Source organism: Rattus norvegicus, chromosome 19 (genome assembly GCF_021556685.1).
Source record: "Rattus norvegicus strain SHRSP/BbbUtx chromosome 19, alternate assembly SHRSP_T2T, whole genome shotgun sequence".
Classification (NCBI taxonomy): domain Eukaryota; kingdom Metazoa; phylum Chordata; class Mammalia; order Rodentia; family Muridae; genus Rattus; species Rattus norvegicus.
Genome location: NC_141552.1, coordinates 10,620,723 through 10,630,701, shown reverse-complemented (window position 1 = coordinate 10,630,701; position 9,979 = coordinate 10,620,723). Strand labels below are relative to the sequence as shown.

At 48.2% G+C, this 9,979-nt stretch overlaps 1 long non-coding RNA gene across 1 annotated transcript; it reads right to left on the bottom strand.

The window, feature by feature from the left end:
• Positions 1 to 453: 453 nt before the first annotated feature.
• Positions 454 to 9,696, bottom strand: LOC134483688 (uncharacterized). Its single transcript, XR_015643743.1, has 3 exons — positions 5,787 to 9,696; positions 4,587 to 5,701; positions 454 to 2,382 (listed from the first exon to the last, which is right to left on the bottom strand). It is a non-coding gene; the product is annotated as an uncharacterized LOC134483688 (long non-coding RNA).
• Positions 9,697 to 9,979: the final 283 nt, after the last annotated feature.

The window sequence follows — 9,979 nt, the reverse complement described above, 5'->3', positions numbered from 1 at the left end:
TAGATCTCGGCCACCTGCCGAAGCCTCTGTGGACATCCTCTAGCAATTGCCTTTCTAGCTCACAGGGTGCATGTGCAACCAACCGAGACCCCTGATTCAGCAGGAAGCTGTGAGAGACACCAAGAGGCCAAGACATATATAACACATCCATAAGTGTCCTTAGGAATAAGGCATATACTCTAATCTGGATGCAGAGTAGAAAAGGCAACATGCTAGGGGCTGTGAGTAGTTCAGAGGCTGGGTGAGCATCACAGCGACATCCTGGGGTACCATCGAAGCAGCAGAGATCCCCTACCTGAGATGTCATCTGCTGCCCTAGGTCCAATTCTCCCCCAGGGTAGCCAGGCCTGTTGTGCAACCAGCCCAGACTGGTGAGAGGGAAGCTCAGCCAGGCGGGTGGTTGCAGGCAGGATCTTGGTCAGCAGTGAGTGTGCAAAGAACACACACGCGGGACAGCTTTGGAGAACTGGTTTAACTTACTAGGAAGCACAGGCTATTTAAACCTTTGCAAGGGGGTGGGTAGGGGTTTTCAGGATGAATGTACATCATTGGCAGGGACCAGGGTGCTGGGGATGCCTCATTTGCATGAGGAGGAAGTCTAGGAATTCTATTGTACTCTATTGTAGCCAGCAGAGGGTGGCTTGGATCTCTTTTTGAGTTTGATCCTTCTGTTGAATAATGTTAATGTGAGTAAAGACCAACTTGGAGGCAGGGACAAGCTGGTAAGAGATGTGTAGGTTGGCTATGTGGTACGGCATAAATGTAAGGGTAGAGCTTTCCTACAACTTCCATTCATCATCATTCATCCCAGGGATCGCCGATGGAAAGCTAAAAAATGAGTGTTAAGGTTGGTGAACATGGTGCCATGACTGGTGGCTTCAATTTGGCATCTCTGATATCTGCAACCTCTCTCTATAGAGAGGTCTCCTGGAGATGGTCACCTGTGTCATGGTGTCATGGTAAGGAAAGAAGAGAAAAGGGCTGGGGATGGAATTGGTGTGTTGAGGAATCTCAATCCTGGTCCAGCATCCTTCAAGTGGGCAGTCCTGGGTTCCTGTGATTTTGATGTGTCCGTTATAAGTCTCCCTGGCTAAGAATCTCCAGTGGTGGGTATTGGGAAGGTTGGGAAGAGGCTGGGCAGAGGTAGAATAAGAATAAAAAAAAAAAAAAACCAGCCATAAGAACAGAGGACAGGGAAGCCTGTGGAGGTCACGTGGCCTAGATGGCTGCCACTAGGTCGTAAATGTCCTTTCAGGAGATCTTGTTGGTAGTTCTGCATTCTCTACACTGTCACTGTCTTCAGACACACCAGAAAAGGGCATCAGATCCCATTACAGATGGTTGTGAGCCACCCTGAGGTTGCTGGGGTTTGAACTCAGGACCTCTGGAAGAGCAGTCAGTGCTCTTAACCACTGAGCCATCTCTCCAGCCCACCTCCTCAGTTCTTGATCTGTCAGATGGTGGGCCATCTTTTTCAGTGGGGTGGTGTCCGACATTTCTGCCTGGAACCCAAATGGGCCTTGACTGGTCCTGTGGGAAGACACAAGCAAAAAGCCCTTCCCAGCTGTAAGGAGGGGGTTTGGTCCCTCCCAAATCCTGTCCAAGGGATAGCATCATCACACTCGCTGAGAGACGTTGGGTGAGTGCCAATGGAGGGAGATGGGAGAGTGTTTGGAGCTCTTGTAAGTATTAATTATATTTAGGGTAGTCAGAGCCATCATTAATTGTATATTGGGGGTAGGCATCTGCTTTTTGTCTTATAAGTTGGGCTTTATTTAGGGTTTGATGTGTTCTTTCTATCATTCCTAGGCCTTAGGAGTTATAAGGAATCCCTGTGTGGTGAGCAATTCCCATTGCAAGCAAAAGGTTTCGAATTGGGAGCTCGTAAAGGTAGGACCAGTATCAGTTTTTATCTGCTGATGGCTAAGGTGGAGAAGCACATGGAGAATTAACTTTTTTGAGTTTTCTCCTGTTTGGGCTATAGTCCATATGAAATTTAGGTATGTGTCAGCAGAAACAAAGACAAATTTTGGACAGCTGAATTGAGGAATGTGGGTGGCATCAACTTTCCAGAGGGCATTGGATTTGTTAGTGCCCATCGTTTGTAAGGCTGGGTAAGGGATACACAAGAGGAGCATGTTTTTATTATCCTCTGAAGCTGAGCAAGGGGGATGTAGGGAAAGCAGACATGAAGCCCTTTTATATATGTGTGTGTGTGTGTGTGTGTGTGTGTGTGTGTGTGTGTGTGTGTGTGTGTGTACTGAATTAACCTGCTTGTTCAACAGAGGTTCTGAACACTCTGATCAGTGAGGGCATTGATATCAGACCAGGCAGGGGATTGTGAGATCCGACATGCTGGATGTAGAAGGAAGTGGCCTTTTCCTGTAAGAGAATAGAAACATGGGTGAGCAGAGGTAATAGTGGGTTGGTGTCAGGTTTGACAAAGGATCTTGATAACCCAGGAAGCAGATTAATGGTGTATTCACTGTCTGAGAAAATATTAAAGAGCCCATTGACTTCTTTATGGCTAAATAGATAGCATATAGTTCCTTATATCGGGGTGGGGTAGCAGGTCAGCCCTCTGTATCGAATAGTGGGGAGTCCTTTCCTGGGGGAGCATCATATTACTGCTGCAGCTCCCCGTTTCCCTCCATCAGTAAGTATTGAGGGGGCTCCAGTGAGTGGTTCCTTTGCAAAGATCTGGGGGGAGAGGGGACAGCCACCACAACAGAGGGAAGCCCATCTTTCATTATGTAATGGTTATCAATTTGTCCTGGGAGTTCTATTAGGCTAATAGTCAAGCAGGAGTGACTTCTGAATAGCCATTGACTATCGGAAAGAGAGAAAGGGGTGACAGGGATACTGAGCTCTTCTCCTAAGGTTTGCGGGGTGCGATCCTTGACATTTCTAATCGTAAGAGTGAGTGTATCTATCTCACTTACAATTCTAGGTGCACTGCCCGCTGGTGTGGGTGGAGCCATTCTGGCCCTCCCGGGGCTGATGTGGGGCTCCTGTAAGTGTAGGGGAGAAATTAAAGATAAGAAGGTATACTGTATGGGCACCGTCAGGTCATATCTTTTAGGGCCACATTGACAAAATTTAGAGCTTGGTTGTCTCAGAGGAGTGTTCACGGGGAGGAGGGGCTTTTATTTCCTTTTAAGAGGTCAAGGAGAGGCTAGAGAGTGCTTGTGGGAAGGGGAGCCAGGGTCAAAGCCAGTTAAGGTTTCCCAAAACAACTTTGGAGGGAGGTGAAAGATTTGGAGGAAGGAAAGGGTTAGTTTAAGGGGGCGTATTGAAATGAGGGAAATTTCCATTCCCAAGAATTCAATGGATGGAATGAGCTGTATTTTGTGAGAATCTATTTTGAATCCTAGAGAAGACAGGCAAGGTACTAATTGATCCTTAAGTGGGTGGGGCAAAGTGGAAGACTCTTTCCACACCAGAACGGTATGGGGGAGACTCAGGATTTATAACTGGTCTAAGTAAGGTTTCAATGGAGTAACCATGGCCTCTTGGCAGAGGATGGGACTGTTAGCCATCCTCTAAGGAAGAACTGTCCATTCATACTGTAAGGCCAGCTCAGAATTGTTGACGGGGCTTCCTGAAAACACAAAGCAGAGGAATAGGAAGAGAGCAGCTTTGGTACCTGTTGCCACCAGAGGAACATTGGCGGGCGTGGCCGAGACACGGGGCAGCCCTTTGAGGAGATCCCTAGATTCACATGGTTTCATCAATTGCCCTTAAATCTTCAAACAGTCTCCATTATCCCTGAGCTCCTTTTTATAGGTGTGCCATGGACTTTGGGAAGGTCAAATATGTTGAAGCAGAAGCTGCTCTTTTGCTAGTTGTGTGAGGGTTTCAAGTTTCTCTCTTGATCTCTAAGGGCCACTGTTCAATGCCGACAGGCTTGTTAGAAAGCCAGTCAAGGGTAGGAGTATTAAATTTAACAGTGGACCTTAAAACTGGGAGTGATTCGTAGGAGGGTTAATAAGGCTTTGGGGGAGTAAAATTCTCCTTATGGGTACAATCATCTGTCCTGATGTGATTCCTTTCTGGTTGGCTAGCAAGCGCCACTTCTAGGGTCTCTAAGTTATCTCTCCTCAGAAGATAGATGGGTAGTGATATTAACTATTAGAGGGTGTAGACTGGTAGCTCCAGCTCGGTCTTCCCATCTGCAGGCCTCCTTAGTGATGAACACAGCGGGGCAGCCTCCTATTCCTGGAAGCTGAGGCCCAGGGATTGGTTGCCAATGGTGTGGGATCTCTTGTTGTCTCAAAATCATCTTGTCTGCCCCAGCTATCGATAAAGCATCTGAATGGCTTGCCATCTGTTTTTATGACGATTTTGGGGTGGAAGCCTTCTAAAGTGCTGGACACCCACACAGTCTCTACGGGAGCGGTGGAGTCCTGTAGAGTGCAGGGTTGGTGGGTGGGTGGCAGGGAGAGGGGCGGGCGGGCTAAGGGTTTGTGGGGGCACTTTTCTCAGAGGGATTGTAGGGGGGTGGTAGGATATATGACTCTAATTTTCTGTTTTGTGGGCTGTAAGACCTGGAACAGGGCCATCTTTGGACCCTGATCCAGACTCACCTGACTGGGGAAATGCAGCATCCTCAGGAGGTCCTACGCATTGGTAGACCGCAGCCATTTGGTCAGGAAATATGGAGAGAGAGTTTTTCACTTCTTGGGTGTCTCTGCATCTGGGTGAGGTAACTGACTTTAGTCTATGAGTCAGGGATGTGAAGATCATCTGTGGCCATATGTGCTGCCATTTCAAGGACTTCCCTCCCAAAATGAGGAGGCCTGCCTTTTGGTGAGTTTTACTCCACTGGACTTTTTTTTTAAGGGCAAATATCGCCCCAATCTGAGGTTTCTTTTGATGTGATGAGGTATTTCCCAAGATTGAAAAAATAAAGTTTTGAAACACGGAGGTCAGCGAGGAACTTTGCCAGGAGCCACACAATACCTGGGAGGATTCTGCAAAGACCCAATCGTAGCCTTCCTGGAGTTGTGAGCGTTCCAGTGGCCACCCTAGTGGTGTTTACAGGTCACTGTGACCAGTTTTACCAACAGCCAAGCAGGCTGTTGGGGGTCCAAACAGAGGTTTAGGGGTCTTTTACCAAGGCCAAGGAGTCACCCTGGCCAGAAGACGTCAGTTGCCCTGTTAACGTGTGTGTGGACCCAACACAACCATACAGACTGAACACAAAGGAGAAAAGGATAGACCATCAGCCCTCAGTGTGAGAAAGTTTAGGGCCTTGGAGGTCATGGGGTGGCACAGGAAACCTCCATGTTTCCCACTTATACCAGTGTAACTTTAGATATTTTTTCAAAACCTGCTTTTAATAATGGTCATTACATTCTCCCTTCTAGCCTATCACCCACCAGCGGTAGTAGAAAAGGTTATTGGGATACAGGCGAAGTGGACCTGTTTAGAAATGGTTCACTGGAGCAAACCCCATCTGCGTCGTTAGGAAATCAGCGGTTCAGTTTGTGGGTCAGCTGCAGCAGCTCAGTTCACGAGTAGACCCAATACACCAGCCGTCCAGTTCCGTAGAGTTGGGATAGCAAACACAGAATCAGCAGTGGTGGCAAGACCTAGCAGAGATAGCCAGGAAGGCCTCAGGCTGAATTGGCGTGTGTCAGCAGGAGGAACTGAGGCCAGCAGGAACACCAGGAGAAGTTCTCTGCTGCATCATTGAAGCCTGGAGGCCAAGAAGTGTTTGTTGTAAAACTAGTTCTATTCGCAAGCCCCTCTCATAGTCCGCTGAGTTCTATTTATACTCTTACCAAACATCGTGTGTCCTCCATGGGTCTTGCCTCACCATGCGAGTCTGAGCTAGCAAAACGCGACATGAGTTTGTCTCAGGTGGCATCACTCTGTCAATTGGCCAAGTCTGCAGAAGCAGCAAGAAGCCACAGCATACCATCAAATGTTTTTTGGTGCATTTCTCTCTATGGAGCCACAGTAAATGGATCCCAGCTATGCAACGAAAGGCAGACCAATACATTCATGTCCTTAGCGTAGAATCCTTTACCCTATTGCATGCTTGAGAACTTTCATTGTGTTTGCTTTAGCAAAACGCCCCCTCACCCGTGTCTGCTTCAGTAAAATGTTCCTTCATGAGTCTTCTTAGCCAAACATCCTTCTACCTGTGTTTGCTTCAGGAAAGCAGTGTTTGCCCCCAGCAAAACATCATCTGAGGGGTTGGGGATTTAGCTCAGTGGTAAAGCGCTTGCCTAGGAAGCGCAAGGCCCTGGGTTCGATCCCAAGCTCCGAAAAAAAGAACAAAAAAAAATCATCTGACATAGTGGCTTTCCAAAGAACCCTTAAATTTCCAGTTCACACCAGAGGACCTGAAACAACTAGGTTGGGCACCAGCTGCCGCCCTGTGTCTGCTTCTTCCCTCCCCCTGACCAAGCCAGGCCAGCTGATCAATCTGGCTGGAGGGAGGGAAGCTCCCTCAAGCAGGTGGATGCAGGCAGGAACTTGGGTGGCAGTGAGTGCTGCCCAAGGGCAAAAAAACGCATCCCTGAGAACAGCTTCAGAGAACTGGTTCAGTTCATTGGGGGTTGGGGGGTGGGGGAAACAAAATCTATTTAAACCATTGTGGGGTAAGGGCTATCAGAGTGAGTGTACCTGGCTAGCAGCTACTGTGATCTCTAGTGAGACAAAGGTTGTGGGCACAGGACTATGTGAACTGGGACAAACAGGCCAGGAACAGTGGGAGAGTGATCCTACTCCTAGCGATCTCCGAACAAGATTTCCAGGGTTTGGTGAAATCTAAATTCCTGGCTCTGAGTTACTTTGATGAACAGAAGGCTTTCGTACCAAGGAAGATCACCATCGGGGTGGAACACACATCTTTTGGTGGCCAGTGGTAGAGGGGCCACTTAAGCCACATTTGAAAGGCTGAGAGGGAATTAATTAAGTAGCCATGAGAAAAGGTGCTAGAGCCAGTGGTGGCCTGTGTAGGGTCTGGAAACATTCACTGACTCCCTGATTTGGTGACACAGTCATTTGTCATTCACTCACCTCATTATTCTCATTGTGCTGATTTCTCTGCAGAAGCCTAGATACCATCTCTAGGTTTCTGGGTACATCCCACCCTGAGAACAACCACGCCCTGTTCAGGCAAGAGCATCTCCAGTCCTGGTCTCTTCCTCACCCAAGCATGAGCATTGACAACCCTTCGTTCCCCACCCTGAAATCTCCCATCCCATCCTCTGACCAGCTTCCTTGCCTGAGTCCAAATGGAGCGTCTGACTCACCCGCTGTCCCAGGTGATTCCCAACGGCAGGGTCAGGGAGGCAGGAATGAGGTGGACGGGACAGTCTGAGGTGGGTAGGGAGCATAAGGGCCTTGTGGAGGTCTGGTTTCTCACAGAAGAGAAGAATGGGGTCTCCGAATAGACAAGTCAATTCAACTTTAATGCAGAAAGGAAGGTCCCATCAACTGACTTCAGGCTTCCTCATCCTCCCCATCCCTAGACTCCAGTGCAAAGGGTACTTCCAGTCCCGGAAGCTTTTGTCCGGGTGCGGGCCACTACGCCGGCCCAGTGGGATGGTTTGTTCTCACACCTCTCAGAACACACACTGCAGCAGTATTGAGAAACGGAGCCTTGAGAAGCAAGTGGGATTTCTGTTTTTTGGTTGTTGTTTGGTTTTTTTTTTTCCCCCAGACATGTGAGTTCCTGATCAATCAGGAATGTATTAGTGACTCCCCGAGCAGACTGTTATAAAGCCAGGCCACCCCTTGACTTCTCCCCTTTCCACCTGTGCCCTCTCGCCTGTTTTTACTGGGAGTTGTAAGCAGTGAGATATCGTCTCTGATAACATGCTCGTAAGACTTTCCAGCCTCTAGAACAGGCTATTACATGTACTGTGAGACAAGTAAAGTTGCCTTTTAAAAAAAAATGCATGTACAGCCAGGTGGTGGTGGCACATGCCTTTAAGCCCAGCACTTGGGAGGTAAAGACAGGCAGATCTTTGAGTTCGAGGCCAGCCTGGTTTATGGAGCGAGTTCCAGGATGGCCAGGACTATACAGAGAAACCCTGACTTGATAAAACAAACAAAAATGCATGTATGCATGCATTTATGAATATATGTGTGTGTGCGTGTGTGCACATGTGTATGTGTATGTGCATGTGTGTGCATGTGTGATGGTGTATGCGTATGTGTGTGTGCATGTGTGTATGTACATGTGTGTGTGCACGTATGTGTGTGTGCATGTGTGTGCATGTGTGTGTGTCTATATGTGTGTATGTGTGTGTATGTGTGAGTGCGTGTGTGTGCATGTGTGTGTGCATGTGTGTGTCTATATGTGTGTATGTGTGTGTATGTGTGAGTGCGTGTGTGTGCATGTGTGTGTGCGTGTGTGTGTGGATGTGTATGTGCATGTGTGTGTGTCTATATGTGTGTGTATGTATGTGTGTATGTGTGTGAATGTGTGTGTGCATTGTGTGTGTGCATGTGCGTGTGTGTGCATGTGTGTGCATGTGTGTGTGTTTATATGTGTGTGTATGTATGTGTGTGTGTGCATGTATGTGTGTATATATGTGTGTGTGTATGTGTATATGTGTGTGTCTTTGTGCCTGCTTGGAGAGGTCAGAGGATAAACTCACTTGTCCACTGTCTACCTCTTCTAAGACCAGGACTCTCAGTGGCCTGGATCTCACCAAGTAAGCTATACTGGCCAGCGAGCTCTCTGTTCCCTTTTCACAGTCTGAGCTCCCCTATCCCTGCTGTCTTCTGCCTTTGGATCTCAGAGCATGAGTCTGATACTGGAAGCAGCCAGGAGTGTGGGGAGGGTTCTTGAAAGGCTCCCTGCAAAAATGTTTATTAGGGGCTGGAGAGATGGTTCAACAGTTAAGAGCATTTGCTCTTGCATAGGACCAAGGTTTGGCTCTAAGCACCTGTGTGGTAGCTCATAACTGCACCTAACTCCAGTTCCAGGAGGTCCAATGCCATCTTCTGTCCCTGAGGGCATCAGGTATGCACGTAGAATACACACAAAGAGGCAAAGCACTCATACATAAAATAAAAATAAATCTTAAAAAAAAAAAACAAGAATTCGCCAGCCCCAGATCTCTAATGGGAATTCCAGGCTCTGTGATTGCATCAAGGGCAGCAACACTGGTTAGAGGCTAAAGTGAGGGGCTGGAGAGATGGCTCAGCGGTTAAGAGCACTGACTGCTCTTCCAGAGATCCTGAATTCAAGTCCCGGCAACTAAATGGTGGCTCACAACCATCTGTAATGGGATCTGATGCCCTCTTCTGGTGTGTCTGAAGAGAGCTACAGTGAACGCATAAAAATAATAAATAAATCTTTTTTTTAAAAAAGAAGCTACAGTGGACCAAAACTTCCCCATTAAGGAGGATCTAAAGTCCAAGGCCTTCCCTTAATGCTACAAAGCAAACGCAGGGGAGTTTGCCATCCAGGCAGCCTCTATACCATGTCCAGAAACTCTTACGTCACTAAGGACATTCTGAGAAGTCCTTTAGAGTGTCACCCTTGAAACCCCCACACCCTGGCTGGGACCTTGGAATGCATCCTTATACCATAATGGGAAGCAGGTGCATCTCCCAGTATCCTTGTCTGTCATTGTAGAGCAGGTCTCCAGGTCTGTTCTGGGGAGCACTTACGGGTCACCCAAAGGTGCCCAGAGAGCATGTAGCAGGCAAGATCAATGGCAGCCCAGAGAGCAGAGACTTGTTACAATGGAACAGAAAGACCCTCTCTCAAACCTACTCCTTGCTGTTACCCCCACCCCCCACTCCAGAGGCTCTGCATTGGGTTGACCTCTAAGGACCAGGACGGCCTTGGCCCAGCCCAGACGCTGGCAGAACTGATTAGAATCCATTGCCTGGATGCTGTGCCTCTGCTCTTTCCAGACAGTAAACATTGCTTCCTCTAGCCAGGGCCCCAAGGAGTACATCTTCTCACCTGGCTGCTGGTCCCCAGGGTGAATTAGGGCTAGGC